Source organism: Panthera pardus, unplaced genomic scaffold, assembly GCF_024362965.1.
Source record: "Panthera pardus isolate Hobbes unplaced genomic scaffold, ASM2436296v1 HiC_scaffold_1, whole genome shotgun sequence".
NCBI lineage: Eukaryota > Metazoa > Chordata > Mammalia > Carnivora > Felidae > Panthera > Panthera pardus.
Window position 1 is genome coordinate 32,246,483 of NW_026526654.1, and position 25,119 is coordinate 32,271,601.

The following is a 25,119-nucleotide window of genomic DNA, read 5'->3' on the forward strand; positions in this document are numbered from 1 at the left end:
GCTTTCTTTATGTCAATATCCCAGAAGAAAGACAGACAACCATGATCAAATAGGTTGGTTATAATTACAGAAAATGTGCCTTAGAGAAGTGAAGCAATGTAACAGAATAGAAAATAAAGGGAGGATGATATTTTGGATAGGAATTATCCAAAGGGACTGTTAAGCAATCTAACATTACTTTCTAGAATCTGCCTGAAAGTATCAGTGGCACAAATTTATTTCTCACTTGTATTAAGTCCAAACAAGTATTCCTTGTTGAGAAGCAGCATTCCATTTGTTGTACAAGCCAAGAGGCTTTCCTGCCTCTTGGTTCTGCTTCCCCCTATGGCCTGGACATAATTACTTTCAGTGGTGCAGGAAAGCAAATATATGATTAAAAGTGGAATGATTTTTTTCTTTTCAATAGGCGATCCTTGGGGTTACTGCACATTACTCACACTCCCACTCTGCTGGTGGGAACTCACTCCCATGGCCACTTGCAACTACAATGTAGGCTGGAATTGTCTAACTCTGCACCAAGAAAGGGGAAGCAGGCTTGGGGAACACCTGACCAATTTCTAGCAAATCTTAGCACAGAACTGAGTGCATGGAAGGAATTCACCACATTACCACCCATAGGACCATAACTCCAAATGGAGGGCAGGGTGGCCGGAGCAGATGACAGAAGAACCAGCAGCTAGCTAATGAAGAGATGTGGTAGGATTTGACCATTTTATCCAAGTGTGATGCTTGAGTATTTGAGCAGTGGAATGATACGCTCTATATTTTAAAGGGATCACTCTAATCTGTTTTGAGGATAATTTGCTGTGATTGAGAAACAGTGGAATTGAGGAGATGATCGAATGACAGTTGATATAATCCAGGAAGGAAGCTTTATCAGGAGATTTCCTAGAAGTCCCTCAGATGTTCTAAGAAATAAAGAGCTTGGTTACCTTATCTAAGAAATAATAGAGCATCTATTATTATTTAAAGAAATAATTGAGCATCCTCCCAGGGTTGTTATTCTCTGAAATTAAAGCAGAAATAAATGAAGAAACACAAACAATAAAAAGTGTTACATTGGGAGATTCTCAGAAAATATTTCATGAACAAGAAGAATAGGCATTGCTTGAAAATATTACCTATTTATTGAGGAGACACAAATTTTGGACTACCAAACATACCTACTCAATATGATTTACATACCCCAAATTTCTTAATTTCACTTTAAAACACACTGTGCACCACTTAAATTATTATTGACAAGTGAAACTTTTCCTTGATTTTACATATAGCTGGATAATTATGGCCTTGGAGACTGCTGTCAGTTATGACAGTTCTTATAACATCAGCATTCTGGGGAGACCCCTTTGTGTGTGACAGTTCTCTACAGAGCCATTCTATCCTACAGAAAAAAGCACTGCCAAAATGATTTCAGTTGTAAATTGTGCCAAAATGCCAATTTGCTTCTGCCTTCTCAATTTTGGATACCATAAGGGTATTTCAAGGCTTGTCATCCACTACAGAGTAGTGTAGGCAGAATTTTATTACCTGTACCAGACAGTCAAATTATTAAGGACCACACATAGCATCCTTTCTGCATTCTCCTAGAAATACTGCAAATTATATTTATCTCCTTAGCCTAATTCTCATTTGTAGAGGTACCATCAATGGATACTGATTCATAACAAAAGATAAGAACTAACACCTTCAAATCCATAAAAGCAATAGGTAAAGTATGTAAGTCCTTTCGGTATTAATAATCTCATTTACTCATATAGACTTTGTAAACAATACCATGGTTCGTTCTGAATATAAATACTGATTTCAAAAGTGACTCACAGGGCCCTTATAACCAAAAGATTAAGGTCATTTGCAATTTGAAACATTGTGTACATATATCCATTGTGGATTTAAAAATATAGATTATATTTTCTTTAATTTTCAGGGAGTTACACTTTTGGAAACAGATTTAATCTCTTTCTCTTCCCCGTGTGTGTGTGTGTGTGTGTGTGTGTGTGTGTGTGTGTGTAAGGGAGAGAGAGAGAGAGGGAGGGAGGGAGAGAGAGTTTCTGTTTGGCTTCAACTAACTAATATATGTGAAGGTTGAAACCCTAATGATGAAAATTTTGTTTTGTATTTTAAGGCATAGGACCATGTGTTTGGATATTTGGAGCTATTTGCTTAGTTTAGCTGAATAGAGTTCAAATTATTTATAAGTGAAACAATGTTGGAAATTATATTTTTAAATTAAAACTATTTTTAGAAAATAATTGTAATTACACATATATACGTTGTTTAATGCCTTTAAAATAAAAGACTTGGTAATGTACATGTACACACACACACACACACACACACACACACACACACACATATATATATAAATCTTGAAGGAGGACCATCAAGAGGAGCTTAGAAGTACGTAGCCATATTTTATTGTTGTTGGTTATATTAGACTTAAATTTTTCATGGGTAGAAGATGATTTCTGGAGTTAATTGAATATGTCTTGACAAAAGAAAAAGCTTTCTGGGGCTGACTCACAAAGATGTATGTGGTCAAAATGAGTAAATCAGAAATGCTAGCAGAATGAATAAGAAGGAAATTGGTTATATTGTGTGTAAAAAATTCTTCTACATCCATACTCAAAATATATCTGAAATAATCAATATTTTACTTTTTTTTTTCCTAATCCAATTATTCATGCCTTTAAATCATGATGGCTACACTACAGTATTCTGATTGACTGTACCAAATTCATTAAAAAAAAAAAATCTATCTAGCTAAAAGAGGTTTGTTTTTTATAGGAAGGAGTTTAAAGGAATAAACTGCAAATTACATTATCTGGTTAGTTTTATATTTCCACTGAAATAAATCTTGCTCTCAATTCTCAGTACAGCAGATAATTTCAATGTTGTGTTAAATATGTAGCAGCTGGAGGTTGCCAAATGAATGTACTGAATGAGTGTATTTTAGTGAAGTGTGTACTATCTTTTTTGACATGCATGTAATGATAACACATTTTCTGGCAGCTGGATTCCCTAGGGCAAAATGAAGCTGTAATAGAAGATAAAACAGCCAGCTTATGTAATGACCATAAAATAGTATGTATATATTTAATGAAACTGTCTCAAATTGGATGAATGACTTTAGCTGAGGTCATATTTTACAATTCATATTAGTCAAACACTCTTCAATATCCTGAGTAGAATGATAAATATTAAAACAGATGCATATAACTAAATTTAGCTCTTGTAAACAAAATCTCAAATTTTACTTAACATATCAGCAAACTGTCTTAGCAAAGCAGTTTTTAAATGAAATGATAAAATGATTTTAGTAATTTGAATTTTCCCAACCATAAAGATATAAACAAAATTATAGAGAGTTTTGTGGGATTTTTTTCTTTTATTTATAGTCTGATCTTGAATACATGAAGAATTTTTGTACAAAATACTAGTTAGATATTATAGCTTACTCACTCTCACAAAAAATGCCTACAGTCAGCCAATTACTTTCAATGGTGATTTTTATTCATAAGAACTACAATGTTTATCAAATGTACATTTTTAAGTATATTTGTGCCTATAATCTGGCTTTCTATTCTTACCCATCATGACTTGCTTTAATCTGCATCAATGTAATCTGGAGTTTAGTTAATATTTGAGAATGTTTAGTTATACCATAGAAGAATAAAAGTAAGCTATCAGGGGTACCTGGGTGGCTCAGTTGGTTAAGCGTCCAACTCTGGCTCAGGTTACAATCTCAAGGATCGTGAATCCAAGCCCGCATTGGGCTCTCTGCTGTCAGCATGGAGCCCTCTTCGGGTCCTCTGTCCCCCCTTTCTCTGCCCCTTACCCGCTCACTCTCTCTCTCTCAAAAATAAATATTTTTTTTAAAAAGTAAAATGTCAGGGGCGCCTGGGTGGCTCGGTCGGTTGAGCGTCCGACTTGGGCTCAGGTCATGATCTCACGGTCCGTGAGTTCGAGCCCCGCGTCGGGCTCTGTGCTGACAGCTCAGAGCCTGGAGCCTGTTTCAGATTCTGTGTCCCTCTCTCTCTCTGCCCCTCCCCTGTTCATGCTCTGTCTCTCTCTGTCTCAGAAATAAATAAACGTTTAAAAAAAATAAATAAAAATAAAAAGTAAAATGTCAGGTGAGTTTCATGAGATATGCTGATATACATAATGAATATGCCATAAAATATGAAAATAATGGTAGAATTTATAAAATGCTTTAAGTATGGATCCTAACATCTGAGACTTATAGAAATAGGTAAAATGCATTGACTAGATGATAAAGATGTAAGATTATCCTTAATTCTGAGGAATAATAATAATAGTAATAATAATAATAAGGAAGCTTAACATTTATATAGATTGTGACATAAAATGAAAGAAAATAAGAAAACCAAAGGCAAATAAAATTGCCATGGAAATATTAACTCTCAGGCATAGAACTTATTATTTAAGGAAAAATGAATAATAAAAAGGGGGTGATGTTTCAAGAGATGATAACAAGTTTTTTTAATATCTCTGGGACACGTGTAGTTATTCATATCTCTCATATTTATTTATTCAAAAACATTTCTAGTTCTAAAGGTACACTATGCATTAGCATACTGTTGTACACAGTATTTTGCTAAATGTTTGAATATACTTTATGTTTGTGACTGTTAATTTTTCATTTCTAATCTTGATAGTTTCATCATTTCTCCAGTTTTTATGTTCAATCTTATTGGCAGTTGTGTTTTCCATTAAAATATTTTTAAAAAATTCTTTCTTAGATTTTAAAATGTATTTTGCTCTTTCTGATTCTTACTTAATTTGTCCTTTATATATGTATTACCTCCTTCCTATGACACTAATATTTATTATGTTTTAAGTTTAGTTGCTCAATGGTTATTTTATTTAACTTTATTGATTAATAATAATAATTATATGTTACCACATTAAACACTTGCTTGTGAGTACTGTTTTGTTAGCTCCCTGTTTGCTTTTCAGATATTTGTCCACCTTAACAACAATATTTAGGGGTAATTTAATTAAACAAAGATGAGTTTATTCAGGAATACAGTAAAATTGAAATTTGGGGAAAGCAAACTACAACAAACAATCAGCAAATCTAAACAGCCAAAGGGAAGGCTAGTTTTTATTAGGTTTGTGGAGGAAAAGGAGAAGGGTTGTTTTGACCATCACTTCACAGGGAGAGAATGAGAGCTTGAGATGGTTTCTCAGTGGCTGCAAGTGGGGGCAGTTACTGAGGTATGTGGAAATCTTACTTCTCTGGTCATATAAGGTGAGATGAGTAGTATATGTGTGAAACCTCTCTCCTCATGACATCCTGATTCCACTTTATTTATCTTTATTAAAAAAAATTAAGTTGGGGCATCTGGGTGGCTCAGTCTAAGTGGCTGACTTCCGCTCAGGTCATGATCTCATGGTTCCTGAGTTCAAGCCCATGTCAGCCTCTGTGCTGACACCTCAGAGCTAACCCTGCTTCAGATTCTGTGTCTCCCTCTCTCTCTGCCCTTCCCCAACCTGTGCTCTGTCTCTCCCTCTCTCTCTCAAAAATAAACATGAAAAAAATTTTTTTTAATTTTTTAAGTTTATTTATTTGGAGAGAGAGAGACAGAGCAGGAGAGGGGGAGAGAGAGAGAGAGAGAGAGAGAGAGAGAGAGAGAGAGAGAAAGAGAGAGAGAGAGAGAATCTCAAGAAGGCTGTGTGCTGTCAGCATAGAGCCCAATTTGGACTTGAACTCTTGAACCATGAGTTCATGACCTGAGGCAAAACCAAGAGTCCTACACTTAGCCAACTGAGCTGGCCAGGCACCCCTCCTGATTCCATTTTAAATCAGGTTTCCTTGAATACAGGCCAACATGGTGGAGAAGTAGGGGGAATCCATACTTCCCACATCTCTCAAACAAATAAGTCTAGAAGCCAAAGGACTTTGTTCAAAGTCCTGTGAAGAAAAGAGACTGAATCTACTAGGAAGAAAATGGGAAAGCTGGAAAAAAGATAGGTGGGTGACTGTGAACTGGGGGAGATAAAACAAAAAAGGCCATGTAGGCGCCGAAGGGAGGGACCCCTCTTCTGCGGAGAGACAAAGGGAAGAGAAAGAGCAGCTAGGGAAGTGTAGGACCGTTTCTGGCAGGAGAAAGACCTCGGATTGAGACTGAGAAGGATCTGATCTCTAACTGTGGGGCTTTCTTCCGACTGGAGCTGGCTCCCTGTTCATGCACCTGGGGAGGAGGGGAGCCAGGGGCCTGGGTGCAGTTGTAGGTTAGGGTCTCAGTCTACAGTTGGAAAAAGTTGTTCCCTCCCTGGAGGACTGCCCAACAGTACAGAACCTGCCTGCATTCACTATCCCTGGATGCAGTGGATGGACCGAGGGTGCAGTCTGAAGGAGGATAAGGTGGCCATTTCCCTGCAGTGCTGTGGGAAAAGACAAAGCCTGCCTGTGTCTGCCACCCTGGAGGCTCATGGAGGTGAGGGTGGCGGCTCTCGGTCTGTAGTAGGAGAAGGCTGTCCTCCCTGAAGTGTGGTGGCACAAAGCCAGCCGGGACCACATCTCAGGCCACACTGAGAGGTGCTTCCCCAGTGCCAGAGCGAATGAAGCGGAACTTTGAATCCTAGCCAAGCACAGGGTCAGGGGAGCTGGTGGAGGGAGAATGACCGCCCTGTTTGCACCCAAGGCACAGTGAGGACAACTCAAACAGAGTCTGCCGGGTCCATGGAGAAGAGACTGGGGGACCACCATTCCCCCCCCACCCCCCCCCACCACCACCAAGGTGGGGCCTCAGGGATCACTCCTGGGGCCCACAGTGGAGGTGGGTCCAGATTATAGTAAACCACGCCCCTTTGCACTGGGTAACTGCGTATCCACCAGAGTGGCACAGACCCTGTGGACAGGTACTCCTGACAAGCAATGCAGCATTGCCTGGATTAACTCTAGGTCAATTCTGGATATATAGATATATTCTGCCCCAACCCCCATTTCTCCTCTTTATCTCTTCCCTCCCCTAGGCTGGTTACTCTGGTTATTGGTCTGTCTAAATAGACGAATTTAATCCATTGTCTTGATACATGTTCTACACCTCCTTCTTTACACTCCTTTCTCTATCTCTGGAATAATCAAGCCATATAGTTTCTCTAATGGGGTAACTTTATCTTTGTTTTGTTTTCCCCACCTCCTTCTTTATTTTTCTTTCTCTCTCCCTGGATTAAACCTTTTAGTTTCTCTGCTTAATCAAGGTTTATTCCCGCCCCCCACATTTCTCTCTTTGTATGTGCTCTTCCATCAACACAGCCTCCACCATCTTCTTTACTTGTAGTCAGTGTTTTGGGGTTTTTTGTTTTTAGTCTTTAGCTTTTTGTCTTTGTTTGTTTGTTTATTTGTTTGTGTGTATGAGTGTTTTTGTCTCCTGTTTGTCTATCTGTTTTCCTTTACAGGAATACCCCAAGGAACAAATCAAAGCACATCTGGTGGAGGATCCAAAATATCACTACCAGTAGGATAATAAAATAACCAAAGTCACAACAACAGAGACTAAGTAACAATCTTTGAAAAAACACCTCCTAAAGGGCTAGGCCCTGGACAGTGTATGACCCCCCTTTAATATAACAGTGCTCACAGGTGCAAAGCACACAACAAGCTTTTAAAACGCATAAAGGACAGAAAACTAGCCAAAATGATGAAACTGAAGAATTCTCCTCAAAAGAAATTCCAGGAAGTAGCGACAGCTAATAAATAGATCAAAACCGATTTAAACAATATAATGGAAAAATAATTTAGAAAAATAGTCATAAAATTAATTGCTGGCTTAAAAAAAGCATAGAGAACAGCAGAGAATCTATTGCTACAGAGATCAAGGGTCTAAAAAATAGTCAAAATGAATTTAAAAAATGCTATAAATGAGGTGCAAAATAAAATAGAGGTGGCCACAGCACGGATTCAAGAGGCAGAGGTAAGACTAGGTGAATTAGAAGAAAATTTATGGAAAAAGAGGAAGCTGAGAAAAAGAGCAATAAAAAAAAAATCCAGGAATACAAGGGGATAATTGGAGAACTAAGTGACTCAATCAAATGGAACAAAATCCATATCATAGGAATTCCAGAAGAAGAAGAGCAAGAGAAAGGAGCTGAAGGTGTACTTGAACAAATCAGAGCTGAAAACTTCCCTGATCTGGGGAAGGAAACAGGCATTGAAATCCAAGAGGCACAGAGAACCCCTTTCAGATGTAACTTGAATCGATCTTCTGCACGACACATCATAGTGAAACTGGCAAAATACAAGGATAAAGAGAGAATTCTGAAAGCAGCTAGGGATAAATGGGCCCTAACTTACAAAGCTAGACACATAAGGGTAGTAACAGACCTATCTACTGAAACTTGGCAGGCCAGAAAGGAATGGCAGGAAATCTTCAATGTGATGAACAGAAAAAAATGCAGCTGAGAATCCTTTATCCAGCAAGTCTGTCATTCAGAATAGGAGAGATAAAGGTTTTCCCAAATAAACAAAAACTGAAAGAATTCGTCACGACTAAACCAGCCCTATAAGAGATCCTAAGGGGGACTCTGTGAGTGAAATGTTGCAAGGACCACAAAGTATCAGAGACACCACTACAAGCGTGAAACCTACAGGTAACACAATGACTCAACCCATATCTTTCAATAATATCACTGAATGTAAATGGACTAAATGCTCCAACCAAAAGACATAGGGTATAAAAATGGATCAAAAAACAAGACCCATCTATTTGCTGTCTACAAGAGACTCATTTTAGACCTGAGGACACCTTCAGATTGAAAGTGAGGGGATGGAGAACTATCTATCATGCTACTAGAAGTCCAAAAAAAGCTGGAGTAGCCATACTTGTATCAGACAAACTAGACTTTAAATTAAAGGCTGTAACAAGAGATGAAGAAGGGCATTATATAATAATTACAGGGTCTATCCATCAGGAAGAACTAACAATTATAAATGTCTATGTGCCGAATACGGGAGCCCCCAAATATATAAAACAATTACTCACAAACATAAGCAACCTTATTGATAAGAATGTGGTAATTGCAGGGGACTTTAACACTCCACTTACCGAAATGGATAGATCATCTAGACACACGGTCAATAAAGAAACAAGGGCCCTGAATGATACATTGGATCAGATGGACTTGACAGATATATTTAGAACTCTGCATCCCAAAGCAACAGAACATACTTCCTTCTCGAGTGCACATGGAACATTCTCCAAGATAGATCACATACTGGGTCACAAAACAGCCCTTCGTAAGTATATAAGAATTGAGATCATACCATGCACACTTTCAGACCACAATGCTATGAAACTTGAAATCAACCACAGGAAAAAGTCTGGAAAACCTCCAAAAGCATGGAGGTTAAAGACATCCTACTAACGTACGAATGGGTCAAACAGGCAATTAGAGAAGAAATTTAAAAATATATGGAAATAAATTAAATGAAAATACAACAGTCCAAATGCTTGGGATGCAGCAAAGGCAGTCCTGAGAGGAAAATACATTGCAATCCAGGCCTATCTCAAGAAACAAGAAAAATCCCAAATACAAAATCTAACAGCACACCTAAAGGAAATAGAAGCAGAACAGCAAAGACACCCGAAACCCAGAGAAGAGAAATAATAAACATCAAAGCAGAAATAACCAATATCGAATCTAAAAAAAACTGTAGAGCAGATCAATGAAACCAAGAGTTGGTTTTTTGAAAACATAAACAAAATTGATAAACCTCTAGCCAGGCTTCTCAAAAAGAAAATGGAGAGGACCCAAATAGATAAAATCATGAATTACAATGGAATTATTACAACCTATCCCTCAGAGATACAAGCAATTATCAGGGAATACTATGAAAAATTATATGCCAAAAAACTGGACAACCTGGAAGAAGTGGACAAATTCCTAAGCACCCACACACTTCCAAAACTCAAACACGAAAAAATAGAAAATTTGAACAGACCCATAACCAGTGACGACATTGAATCAGTTATCAAAAAGCTCCCAACAAATAAGAGTCTAGGACCAGATGGCTTACTTGGGGATTCTACCGGATTTTTAAAGCAGAGATATACCTATTCTTCTCAAGCTATTCCAAAAAATAGAAAGGGAAGGAAAACTTCCAGACTCATTCTATGAAGCCAGCATTACTTTGATTCCCAAACCAGACAGACACCCAGTAAAAAAAGAGAACTACAGGCCAATATCCCTGATGAATATGGATGCAAAAATTCTCAACAAGATACTAGCAAATCGAATTCAACAGCATATTAAAAGAATTAGTCACCATGATCAAGTGGGATTCATTCCTTGGGTGCAGGGCTGTTTCCATATTCACAAATCAATCAATGTGATAAATCACATTAATAAAAGAAAAGATAAGAACCATATGATTCTGTTAATCAATGCAGAAAAGGCATTTGACAAAATTCAGCATCCTTTCTTAATAAACACCCTTGATAATGTCGGGAGAAAAGGAACATACTTAAACATCTTAAAAGCCATTTATGAAAAGGCCACAACTAATACTATCCTCAATGGGGAAAAACTGAGAGCTTTCCCACTGAGATCAGGAACACGACAGGGATGTCCACTCTCACTGCTGTTGTTTAACATAGAGTTGGAAGTTTTAGCATCAGCAATCAGACAACAAAAGGAAATCAAAGGCATCAAAATTGGCAAAGGTGAAGTCAAGCTTTCACTTTTTGCACATGACATGACATTATACATGGAAAATCCGATAGAGTCCACCAAAAGTCTCCTAGAACTAATACATGAATTCAGCAATGTCACAGGATACAAAATCAATGTACACAAATCAGTTGCATTTTTATACACAAATAATGAAGCAACAGAAAGACAAATAAAGAAACTGATCCCATTCACAATTGCACCAAGAGGCATAAAATACCTAGGAATAAACCTAACCAAAGATGTAAAAGATCTGTATGCTGAAAACTATAGAAAGTTTATGAAGGAAATTGAAGAAGGCACAAAGAAATGGAAAAACATTCCATGCTCATGGACTGGAAGAATAAATATTGTTAAAATCTCAATACTACCCAAAGCTATCTACATTTCAACGCAATATCAATCAAAATTGCACCAGCATTCTTCTCGAAGCTAGAACAAGCAATCCCCTTGTGGGGAACCACAAGAGACCCCGAATAGCCAAAGTAATATTGAAGAAGACCAATGCGGGAGCCATCAAAATCCCAGAATTTAGTCTCTACTACAAAGATGTAATCATCAAGACAGCATGGTATTCGCACAAAAACAGACACATAGACCAATGGAATAGAATAGAAACCCCAGAACTAGACCCACAAACGTATGGCCAACTAATCTTTGACAAAGCAGGAAAGAACATCCAATGGAACAAAAACAGTCTCTCTAACAAATGGCTCTGGGAGAACTGGACAGCAACATGCAGAAGGTTGAAACTAGACCACTTTCTCACACCATTCACAAAAATAAACTCAAAATGGATAAAGGACCTGAATGTGAGACAGGAAACCATCAAAATCCTAGAGGAGAAAGCAGGAAAAAACCTCTCTGAATTCAGCCGTAGCAATTTCTTACTTGACACACCTCCAAAGGCAAGGGAATTAAAAGCAAACATGAACTATTGGGACCTCATGATGATAAAATCTTCTGCACAACAAAGGAAACAATCAACAAAACTAAAAGGCAACCAACAGAATGCGAAAAGATATTTGCAAATGACATATCGGACAAAGGGCTAGTATCCAAAATCTATGTAGAACTCACCAAACTCCACACCCGAAAAACAAATAATCCAGTGAAGAAATGGGCAGAAAACATGAATAGACACTTCTCTAAAGAAGACATCGGATGGCCAACAGGCACATGAAAAGATGCTCAACGTCACTCCTCATCAGGGAAATACAAATCAAAACCACACTCACATATCACCTCACGCCAGTCAGAGTGGCCAAAATGAACAAATCAGGAGACTATAGATGCTGGACAGGATGTGGAGAAACAGGAGCCCTCTTGCGCTGTTGGTGGGAATGCAAACTGGTGCAGCCCCTCTGGAAAACAGTGTGGAGGTTCCTCAAAAAATTAAAAATAGACCTACCCTATGACCCAGCAGTAGCACTGCTAGGAATTACTGATGCATAGGGGCATTTGTACCCTAATGTTTATAGCAGCACTCTCAACAATAGCCAAATTATGGAAAGAGCTTAAATGTCCATCAACTGATGAATGGATAAAGAAATTGTGGTTTATATACACAATGGAGTACTACGTGGCAATGAGAAAGAATGAAATATGGCCATTTGCAGCAACGTAGATGGAATGGAGACTGTTACGCTAAGTGAAACAATTCAGGCAAAGAAAGACAGATACCATATTATTTCACTCATATGTGGATCCTGAGAAACTTAACAGAAGACCAGGGGGGAGGAGAAGGAGGGAAAAAAAAGTTACAGAGATTGAAGTAGGCAAACCATAAGAGACTCATAAATATTGAGAACAAACTGAGAGTTGATGGGAGGTGGGAGAGAGGGGAAAGTGGGTGATGGACATGGAGGAGGGCACCTGTTGGGATGAGTACTGGGTGTTTATGGAAACCAATTTGACAATAAATTACATTTAAAAAATAAACAAAAACATTCTATGGAAAAAAAATAAATCAGGTTTCCTTTTTCATTTTTACACTATATAAGCTCCTGACTGATGCAAACGTTACTTAGGGAATTGCCTATATAGTTGCATTATTAGAATGGTTTAGCATCTTATTATTAAGTAAATTCTATCACATTCTGATCAGATGATATGGTTATATTTCTAACTGTTGATGCAAGTACAAAATTATTTTTAAATGCCAAGTGCCATATGTACGTATAACTTGCATTATTTAAATTTCATCATGTTCTGTCTTTATCAATTGATCTAATAGAGACTGTTTTGTTTTATTTGATTATTCCTAGATTTTATGTTTTGTTGAATATATGTTGACTCATCTGTTTAATTTATAAAAGCTCAATATTCTTACATTCAATCAAATTATGTGTTTTACTATACCCTTATTATTCCATTTAAATGTGCTTCCTTGAATTATCTTTTTTGTTTCACTAATATTGCAATTACTACTCTATTAATTTTTCACAAATAAAAATACACAAAGTATTTTGATTTTCTATTTTCACTATTTAAAAAAAAAACTTTGGCATTTTTTTTTATATTTAATCCTACTATTTATACTTACCATTAACTATCATATTTGATCTTAGTTATTTTTGTTTGTTCCTATTAAGTGTTATATTCCTCAGTATATTAAATCACATATAAATTGATTGGAGTATGACTTGCATGAATTGTAAAATGCACTTATGTCATATACATCATCTGCTAATTTTAAATAAGTGATGCTTAAAGTATTATTTAAAAATTAAAAGAATGAACAAAATTTTATATTTTTCAGTTGATTCCTCTTTTTAAGAAATGTCATTCTTTCTTTTATGTTTAATTTATTTTTTTAATTTTTATTTATTTTTTGAAATTTATTGTCAAATTGGTTTCCATAAAACACCCAGTGCTCATCCCAACAGGTGCCCTCCTCCATACCCATCACCCACCCTCCCCTCTCTCCCACCCCCCCTCAGCCCTCAGTTTGTTCTCAGTTTTTAAGAGCCTCTTATGCTTTGGCTCTCTCCCACTCTAACTTCTTTTTTTCTTTTTCCTTCCCCTTCCCCATGGGTTTCTGGTAAGTTTCTCAGGATCCACATAGAGTGAAAACATATGGTATCTGTCTTTCTCTGTATGGCTTATTTCACTTAGCATCACACCCTCCAGTTCCATCCATGTTGCTACAAAGGGCCATATTTCATTCTTTCTCATTGCCACGTAGTACTCCATTGTGTATATAAACCACAATTTCTTTATCCATTCATCAGCTGATGGACATTTAGGCTCTTTCCATAATTTGGCTATTGTTGAGAGTGCTGCTATAAACATTAGGGTACAAATGCCCCTATGCATCAGTACTCCTGTATCCCTTGGGTAAATTCCTAGCAGTGCTACTGCTGGGTCATAGGGTAGGTCTATTTTTAATTTTTTGAGGAACCTCCACACTGTTTTCCAGAGGGGCTACACCAGTTTGCATTCCCACCAACAGCGCAAGAGGGCTCCTGTTTCTCCACATCCTGTCCAGCATCTATAGTCTCCTGATTTGTTCATTTTGGCCACTCTGACTGGCGTGAGGTGATATCTGAGTGTGGTTTTGATTTGTGTTTCCCTGATGAGGAGCGACGTTGAGCATCTTTTCATGTGCCTGTTGGCCATCCGATGTCTTCTTTAGAGAAGTGTCTATTCATGTTTTCTGCCCATTTCTTCACTGGATTATTTGTTTTTCGGGTGTGGAGTTTGGTGAGTTCTACTTAGATTTTGGATACTAGCCCTTTGTCCGATATGTCATTTGCAAATATCTTTTCCCATTCCGTGGTTGCCTTTTAGTTTTGTTGATTGTTTCCTTTGCTGTGCAGAAGATTTTATCTTCATGAGGTCCCAATAGTTCATGTTTGCTTTTAATTCCCTTGCCTTTGGAGGTATGTCAAGTAAGAAATTGCTATGACTGAGGTCAGAGAGGTCTTTTCCTGCTTTCTCCTCTAGGGTTTTGATGGTTTCCTGTCTCACATTCAGGTCCTTTATCCATTTTGAGTTTATTTTTGTGAATGGTGTGACAAAGTAGTCTAGTTTCAACCTTCTGCATGTTGCTGTCCAGTTCTCCCAGAGCCATTTGTTAGAGAGACTGTTTTTGTTCCATTGGATGTTCTTTCCTGCTTTGTCAAAGATTAGTTGGCCATACGTTTGTGGGTCTAGTTCTGGGGTTTCTATTCTATTCCATTGGTCTATGTGTCTGTTTTTGTGCGAATACCATGCTGTCTTGATGATTACATCTTTGTAGTAGAGGCTAAAGTCTGGGATTGTGATGGCTCCTGCTTTGGTCTTCTTCTTCAAAATTACTTTGGCTATTCGGGGGCCTTTTGTGGCTCCATATTAATTTTAGGATTGCTTGTTCTAGCTTCAAGAAGAATGCGGGTGCATTTTTGATTGGGATTGCATTGAATGTGTAGATAGCTTTGTTCAGTATTGACATTTTGACAATATTTATTCTTCCAACCCATGACCACGGAATGTTTTTCCATTTCTTAGTATCGTCTTCAATTTCCTCCATAAGCTTTCTATAGTTTTCAGCCTTCAGATCTTTTACATCTTTGGTTAGATGTATCCCTAGGTATTTTATGCTTCTTGTGCAATTGTGAATGGGATCAGTTTCTTTATTTGTCTTTCTGTTGCTTCATTATTAGTGTATAAGAATGCAACTGATTTGTGTACATTGATTTTGTATCCTGCAACTTTGTTAAATTCATGTATCAGTTCTAGCAGACTTTCGTGGAGTATATCCTATTTTCCATGTATAATGTCATGTCATGTGCAAAAAGTGAAAGCTTGACTTCACCTTTGCCAACTTTGATGCCTTTGATTTCCTTTTGTTGTCTGATTGCTGATGCTAAAACTTCCAACATTATGGTAAACAACAGCTGTGAGAGTGGACATCCCTGTCGTGTTCCTGATCTCAGGGAAAAAGCTCTCAGTTTTTCCCCATTGAGGATGATGTTAGCTGTGGGTTTTCACAGATGGCTTTTAAGATGTTTAAGTATGTTCCTTCTATCCCAACTTTCTCGAGCGTTTTTATTAAGAAAGGGTGCTGAATTTTGTCAAAGGCCTTTTCTACATCTATTGACAGGATCATATGGCTCTTATCTTTTCTTTTATTAATGTGATTTATCACATTGATTGATTTGTGAATATGGAACCAGCCCTGCACCCAAGGAATGAATCCCACTTGATCATGGTGACTAATTCTTTTAATATGCTGTTGAATTCGATTTGCTAGTATCTTGTTGAGATTTTTGTATCCATATTCATCAGGGATATTGGCCTGTAGTTCTCTTTTTTTACTGGGTGTCTGTCTGGTTTAGAAATCAAAGTAATGCTGGCTTCATAGAATGAGTCTGGAAGTTTTCCTTCCCTTTCTATTTTTTGGAACAGCTTGAAAAGGATAGGTATTATATCTCCTTTAAACGTCTGGTAGAACTCCCCAGGAAGCCATCTGGTCTTGTACTCTTATTTGTTGGGAGCTTTTTGATAACTGATTCAATTTCTCGCTGGTTATGGGTCTGTTCAAGATTTCCTTTTCCTCCTGGTTGAGTTTTGGAAGTGTGTGGGTGCTTAGGAATTTGTCCACTTCTTCCAGGTTGTCCAGTTTTTTGGCATATAATTTTTCATAGTATTCCCTGATAATTGCTTGTATCTCTGAGGGATAGGTTGTAATAATTCCATTGTAATTCATGATTTTATCTATTTGGGTCCTCTCCATTTTCTTTTTGAGAAGCCTGGCTAGAGGTTTATCAATTTTGTTTATGTTTTCAAAAAACCAACTCTTGGTTTCATTGATCTGCTCTACAGTTTTTTTTAGATTCGATATTGGTTATTTCTGCTTTGATGTTTATTATTTCTCTTCTCTGGGTTTCGGGTGTCTTTGCTGTTCTGCTTCTATTTCCTTTAGGTGTGCTGTTAGATTTTGTATTTGGGATTTTTCTTGTTTCTTGAGATAGGCCTGGATTGCAATGTATTTTCCTCTCAGGACTGCCTTTGCTGCATCCCAAGCATTTGGACTGTTGTATTTTCATTTAATTTATTTCCATATATTTTTAAATTTCTTCTCTAATTGCCTGTTTGACCCATTCGTACGTTAGTAGGATGTCTTTAACCTCCATGCTTTTGGAGGTTTTCCAGACTTTTTCCTGTGGTTGATTTCAAGTTTCATAGCATTGTGGTCTGAAAGTGTGCATGGTATGATCTCAATTCTTATATACTTACGAAGGGCTGTTTTGTGACCCAGTATGTGATCTATCTTGGAGAATGTTCCATGTGCACTCGAGAAGGAAGTATGTTCTGTTGCTTTGGGATGCAGAGTTCTAAATATATCTGTCAAGTCCATCTGATCCAATGTATCATTCAGGGCCCTTGTTTCTTTATTGACCGTGTGTCTAGATGATCTATCCATTTCGGTAAGTGGAGTGTTAAAGTCCCCTGCAATTACCACATTCTTATCAATAAGGTTGCTTATGTTTGTGAGTAATTGTTTTATATATTTGGGGGCTCCCGTATTCGGCACATAGACATTTATAATTGTTAGTTCTTCCTGATGGATAGACCCTGTAATTATTATATAATGCCCTTCTTCATCTCTTGTTACAGCCTTTAATTTAAAGTCTAGTTTGTCTGATACAAGTATGGCTACTCCAGCTTTTTTTGGACTTCTAGTAGCATGATAGATAGTTCTCCATCCCCTCACTTTCAATCTGAAGGTGTCCTCAGGTCTAAAATGAGTCTCTTGTAGACAGCAAATAGATGGGTCTTGTTTTTTGATCCATTCTGATACCCTATGTAAAAGTCATTCTTTCAACAGCATTGAATTAACACATTATATAGGATGTAGAAAAAAGTGTCCAGTGTCACAGTTGCTGTTATGTTCTAATTTCTGATTGGACACGTGTATGTGGATACACATATGGATATCTTTAGCATAAACTTTTTTATAAGTCAGGTTTTTTTGTTTCCTTGTTGGTTTGTGTGTTAGTTTTAATTTTAATTATGGAGAATTTTTCTGTCTTTTAGCCACCTTGAAGAAGGTTTGAAGTAACTATAATAATGGTTACAGTCACATGCCAATTTTGAAATATTGATATAGTCTAAATTAGCATATTAATGAATTATTTTATGATGAAAATAATGGAATAAAACCAACAACATTTTATTAGTATCTTTGGAGAATATTAAAAACTATCTAAAAAATGATATTAGAGTAAGAGTGCACATATATTACATATGAATATGTTTTTTTCTGAATATTTAATTTCATTAGAAGTCAAGCATATGTTGCCTAATTAATCATGATGTTTTCTTTGCAGTAATGCAATCAAAAATTGTGATGATTATTCTTGAACTATAAAGGCAATCAAATATTGACCAGTGTTAAATTTTATCTGGGTTTATTGAATATTTTAATCATGGGAATAATTTTAGTAAACATATTAATAGCATACTAGATATTATCTTTTTTCTTAAACTTATGAGGAAAATACTGTTATCATCATTTTACAGATAAGAATACTGAGATTTATAGAGGTGAGCCAAATTGTTTAAGGCCACATAGTTAGAAAGCAATGAGGCTGGATTAGAATTCAGGTAATCTGATTTCAGAATCAGAATTCTCAAATTTACATATTTGCCCCAACCACACCACTCTTTTCTTTGACTTGTATATTCTCTTTTCAATTTCTTCCCTTTCTTTTTAAACTTCACCCCCAATTTGTGTATAAATGATAAGCCCTATGTCTTTATTTCCTGTTTAGAGATAAGAATAGTGAATGCATGGGAATCCAAAAGCTTAGTTCTTTGATCCTTTTAAGTTTTCCCTGTTTCTTGAAACTTCTACAGGAGCTAATTGCAGTACAACACCACAAAACCAATGTGGTATAGATTGCCAAGAAAACTCAAAAAATCATATGCAAGATCTGGTATATATAGGTGAGATACTAGAAACTAGAACTTGAAAGTTAGAGAACTGTTTTTGTTGTTGTTGTTAACATGAAAGATTGGAAAGCAAAATTGTGATACAAAAAAATGCTTTTTATAAACTAGAACAATAGAATGTATCTGACAAGTGACATATAATAAGTGTAAATAAAATCCATGAAATTACTTTCAGAGTACCAATGTCCATAACAACATATTGTAGTAAAAATTCTTAGGGACTTCAATTGACACACATTTCAATGAATTAACATTTTGATGTGAGCACCAAAATGCTTCATGTGATCTTTTGAAGTATTTTGTAATAACAAATCTTCATGTGATATTCATATGAAATTAATAGAAGCACAGTGTATAAAATACATTGTAGATTTACCACATCTTCCTCTTAGACTGACTGTATTGAACTCGTCATCCTTTTATCACATCCTCTCCCAGCTTTCTAATCTCCTTTAACAGCTCCACATTTTTCGAGATGCCCAGTTCACTAAGAGGAATACTCTATTTTTAAATTCTATTGCTTTCTTCTTTCTGCTACCCAAAAAGCACACAGAAATTCCACCCAAATGTAAAGGTTGTTCATTGTTTCTCAAAATATTTCTAATATTTAACCATGTCTTACTTCAACTTTTATGATCTTTTAAAAAAAATTGTATTGTTTATTCTTGAGAGCGTGAGAGAGAGCAAGGAGGGGAGGGACAGAAAGAGAGGGAGACACAGAATCTGAAGTAGGTTCCAAGCTCCAAGGTGACAGCACAGAGCCCGATATAGAGCTCAAAATCATGAAGCGTAAGATCATGACCTGAGCCAAAGTCAGATGCTTAACCATCTGAAAGCTACCCTGGTGCCCCCAACTTTTATGATCTTAAATATACTTCCTTTCTTTTGGTAAATTCAACTTGTGACCAATTCTGCCCTTTGCTAGCCTAATTTTTGCTCTGCAATCACATGGATCTGTCTAATATATAATTAAGACAAATTCACCCTCATTGCTTTCCTCCTAATCATTGTAATAAAACTTGTGCTCCTAGGCATAGCTTGGGGGTCTAATACATGTAATAAATTATATGATTATTTCCTACCTCCCCAGTGTCACCTCAGAGCACTCTCTATCATAAACATAATATAATCTAGATACATAAGCATTCTTTCTTTTTTCTTAAAAGACAAAATTCAAATTTTTTTTCTCATTTTTAAGGCCTTGCCAATTGCTTTTTTTTTTTTTAAACGGGAATATTCTTTCTTCAGTTACTTGGAGAACATTCAAATCTCTTTATTCAGGTCTTGACTAAACTGTTATCCCCCAAGACTGCAATTTCTAAAATGTTATCTTCCACCCCATTTCAGTCATTAATAACTTAGCATTCTTTATTTTCCACATAGGATACAATATTATTTGAAAATATTGTATATTTTTATTTTTTTGATTGTCTTTTCAACCATAATACAAACACCAGGAAGTTCATAACTTTATTTGTAACATAAGGCAGAGTGCATAGAATCCCTCAAAATGTTATTTATTAAGTTAACCAATTAGTTACAAAAAGAATCTGAAATTTTGTGACCGTCCATCAGATATATAATGGGAAGATTAAATAATTGCAGCAAAAATTATTTTAATATTTTGGCAAAATGTTTTTTTACATTTTTTTAATGTTTATTTATTCTTGAGACAGGGAGAGACAGAGCATGAGCAGTGGAGGGGCAGAGAGAAAGAGGGAGACATAAAATCCAAAGCAGGCTCCAGGCTTTGAGCTGTCAGCACTGAGCCCAATGCTGGGCTTGAATCCACGAACAGCAAGATCATGACCTGAGCCAAAGTCAGACACTTAACCGACTGAGCCACCCACGTAGGTGCCCCTGGGCAAAATATTTTTATAATCATATATAAATTCCAAATCTTTAAAATTATATTTTCTTATTCTTTTTAGTGGCTTGATTATTATTTACTCGTATAAGAAAAGTAACTCTTAATATCTAAGTAGAGGGTAAAAATGCCACCTAACAAGAATTGAAGCAGAATTTCTCTAATTCTTATCTTTGTTTCTTTTTCATAGAAAATGAGGATGAAATAAGGATAACATTGGTATAGAGAAGGAAATCTTCCTGTCAACTTTCACAAAAATATAATTTTTTAATGCAAAGCAAAACAAAGCAAAGACAACTGGAACTTAGCTCAAAACACATCCTCTGAAATGACAAAAAAAATCACTGAAGGTATAGAGAGAAATCTTCCAAAGATATTTACTTCTCTTGGAAGCATGTGTTTAGTTTACTAAGGGGGATAAAATCTTAAGAAGAGTTTACATTCCAAAGATTTTGTTTACATTAGGAAGATGATTCTTCTCTCCCTCTCTCAGGAGAAGACATTGACAGCTGAGCAGTGTATAACCTGTATAAATGTTCAGATTCATAATCTTGGGGCTCCTCTCCTGTGGTCGGTTTAATCCTTTTTTTGCATATGCTCAATAATATTTGACCTTCATAGCATCTGCTTGGGAGAGAATGAGACTTATGGATCTAACGTGTTTTTTTTCTGTAAGTATTATGTCTGAAATTGGTTCCAGAAAATGTGTGTTTCATGATAAAAATGAATAGATATGGATATTAAAAACATACCAATTACTTATAATTCTTACTAAAGCACTGATTTGTGACTACAAACACTTACCCTATTTCTTTACTAAGTTTTTGTAAAAATGTTTAAAAAATGAATCAAACATGTCTTTTGCTTTTCTCCATACCTCATTTTAGTCTCATGCAAACAGCTCTGCTAAAAAGGGAAATCCCATCCATTGGCTTAGAGTTGCCAACAGTGGATGTAACAATTGGAGTTTCCAAGTGTACCTCATTGTGATCTATGTTAGATTTTATTTTAAGAAATATTAACACAAATTATTTTAAGAGAAAATTGAGTACTTTTTAAAGAACATTTTCAAATAGCAAACAAAACATGAAAAGGTGTGAAGATAATACTGGAATACATTTAAAAGGAATTCCCACTAAACAGCTTAACTTTTATCTCACTATGTTTAAAGATCAAAGTAATCTGAATATCAGAAATCAAGTTGATAATCATACTAGAACTGGAAAATTTGGGGGAATTATCCTGATGTTATGCTGTATTTCTAATAACTGCTATGTTCTGATTAAACAAGTACATTTTAATACTTTGCTATTAATATGGTGAGTTAAAAATAAGTTATATTTTGTGAATACCTTAAAAGATAAAAGATTTAATAATTAATCTTAGTAATTAATACATATGCCTCTCTAAATATGTTTCTCAAAGCCAAAACTTCTAAAATTAGTTACTCCTAACACCTAAAATATCAAAGTTAGTATTTAAAGTTCCAACTTCCTTCAAAATAGGTTTTGCTCTCGGGACACCTGAGTGGCTCAGTTGGTTGAGCGTCGGACTTCAGATGTGATCCCACGGTTCATGAAGTTCGTGAGTTTGAGCCCTGCATGGGGCTGCTGTCATCCCAGAGCTTACTTCAGATCCTCTGTCTCCCTGTCTCTGCCCCTTCCCCATTCACATGCACATGCACCTGCACACGCTGTCTCTCTTTCTCTCTCAAAAAAATATTTTGCTCTTAAACACAAATAGTATATATTTACAATTAAGTTTAGGTGAAATAGAAAGTTAAACTGAACTTTGAAAACGCAAATCCTATGAAACATTAAGCCTATGGGATTTATAAAGAATGAAGTTAGAGAGAGCTATGTTTAAATGTTTTCTAGTATTTCTTTAAATTAATGTGTAGATTTTATTATTTATATATTTTTATTAAAAATGTTTTTAATGTTTATTTACTTTTGAGAGAGAGAGAGAGAGAGAAAGAGCATGAGCAGGTGAGGGGCAGAGAGAGGGGAGACACAGAACCCAGAGCAGGCTCCAGGCTCTAAGGTGTCAGCACAGAGCCTAAGGCTGGGCTCAAACTCATGAACAATGAGATCATGACCTGGGCTAAAGTCTTACACTTAACCAACTGAGCTACCCAGGCACCCCTAATGTGTAGATTTTAAATAAATTTATATCAGCATTGTTTTCCTTACATTGTGTTGACCATAGTTTTGTTTCATTTTTTTAAAGTAAAATTGTACTCATAACAATTATGATACACTTACAATAGCAGGACCCATGCCATGTTTACATATATATATATATATATATATATATATATGTGTGTGTGTGTGTGTGTGTATGTACACATATATATATTTTACTTAAATTATATATAATATAATATATTTTTATATTATATGTATACATTCACATATGTCTTATGAAATGAGGAAAAGATCTTGTTCTTAAAAAATTTATTTGGGAGCTTCAGTAAATTAACATCTACTTTATGATCCACAAGGTTATATACATTTTTTAATTTAATGAATCTGTAAACATTGGTCAATGTAACATTTATGATTGATCCTTACCAATAGAAAGATAAATATTTTTTTAAAAATAATTAAAGTGTATCTGCTCTTACTTTGTAACTTATTAGGCTAGAAGAGATAACGAAAAGTACACATATAGCTATAATGTAAGTCAGATTATTATTAATGACATAAAAATTTCTGGAGGCAAAAAATAGATATAAAATAAAAGTTACACAGACCGAATGGAGAAAAAATAGGGAATATGAGTGATTGAAACAACTTTCAGTAGATGATGGTAAAGGAGAGAATTTTCTAGGCAGAGATGAAAAACCAAAGTCATGTCACATAGTCTGGAAATCCCATGGTTTGTGGCAGAAATGGTGAGTAACATAAAATATATGCAGGGTAGTCAGGGCTAAGAAACTGGAACCACATATACTGGTTTCTGCCATGTCTCAAATTCCTAAGCACCTTTCACTTAGGAACCTAAAACTTTGGGGAAGCCAAAATAAAGGGGTACCTGGGCGGCTCAGTTGGTAAGCTTCCAACTTAAGCTCTGGTCATGATCTCACGGTTCATGAGTTTGAGTCCCTCATCAGGCTTTGTGCTGACAGCTCAGAGCCTGGATCCTGCTTCAGATTCTGTGTCTCCCTCTCCCCTGTTCATGCTCTGTCTGTCTCTCTCTCTCTCAAAAATGAATAAACATTAAAAAAAAATTAAAAACCCAGCATGTTTACTGCTTTTGAAAAAAAGAGATTGAATGTAAGGAGACTAGAATCTTACTGCAACAATCCTGGTGAGATAAAACTAAGGATCTGAATTACGGTCATAATTACAGCACTATAAATGAGAATAGAGAGTAATGACATAAGTGGATTCTATAGCTCTTGGCTGATCCAGTTGCCCTTAAGTGAGAAATATGAGGCAGAGACACCAAGCAAATAGGGAAGACAAGTTCCATCACTTCCAGCATCCTCAGGAAAGCTTGTTCTTCTTACTTCAACTAAAAACAAGACATTTATCAAATTATGGCCCTCCTCCCCTTCTTTTCCCTTTCCCTGCTCTTCCTTCTGACTTGCACATGCTTACCCTGACTCATACATGTACACATTGCTCACATACACTCAAGCAAATACAGTCAACACCAGTGTCATCACCTGTCATCACCACCAACAGCATGGTTTTCAGGTCCTGCCATCCTGTTTCAGGTTGACGGTACATATAAGTTCTTCTCACATTAGCCACTTTCTCATAACTTTTCCTTACCCATTCTCACAATATCTACCTTGCCTTTACTTTTCAATTACAGAACTCATATATTTACAATTTCTCTCTATGTGTTGCTTTCAGCCATTAGTTTAATTTATCATCTTTAAATGGAACTAAATCAGAATTGTTAATAATATAATAAGATCTAAATATCTATAAAAATGAAACTATACATGGCTGAGACTGAAACAAACAAGTGACTCTTTTTTAAGCTTTATGTATGGAAATGTTTTATAACTAAATAAAATCCAGAGGGGAAACAATTCTGAATTCACCAATATAATTTTTAAAAATACTCATTAAAATAAAATGATAATAAACTGGCAAACAATAAACTGACAAACTGAGAACATATTTGCAACATATATAATAAAGTGCTAATAACCTTAATGTAAAAAGAGCATTAACAAATTGAGAAAGGAAACCCAGAATATACAACTTGGAAACAACCTAAATGTCTATACATAAAAAAGTAGTTAAATAAAGTATGGTTTATACAAACAATGGAGGAAGAAAGAATGAAAAAGGACTCTATAGAACTTATGTAGAGTGCTTTCCAAAACATATTGTAAGAAATGTTGTTAGTTGCAAAAAAGCAAATTATCAAAAATTATATATAATATATATTATACTGTCTATAAAAATGTAGGAAATAGGATGGTAGTTGCCAGGGACTGGGGGAAAGGGAAGAAAATTTTGAGGTTTTAGTCAAAGGGTACAGAATTTCAGTTATAAATGATGATTGAGTCCTAGAGATCTACTATAAAGCACAGTGCCTATATAGGCATTTACTGTATTGTATTATATAATATTGTATTGTATACTTGA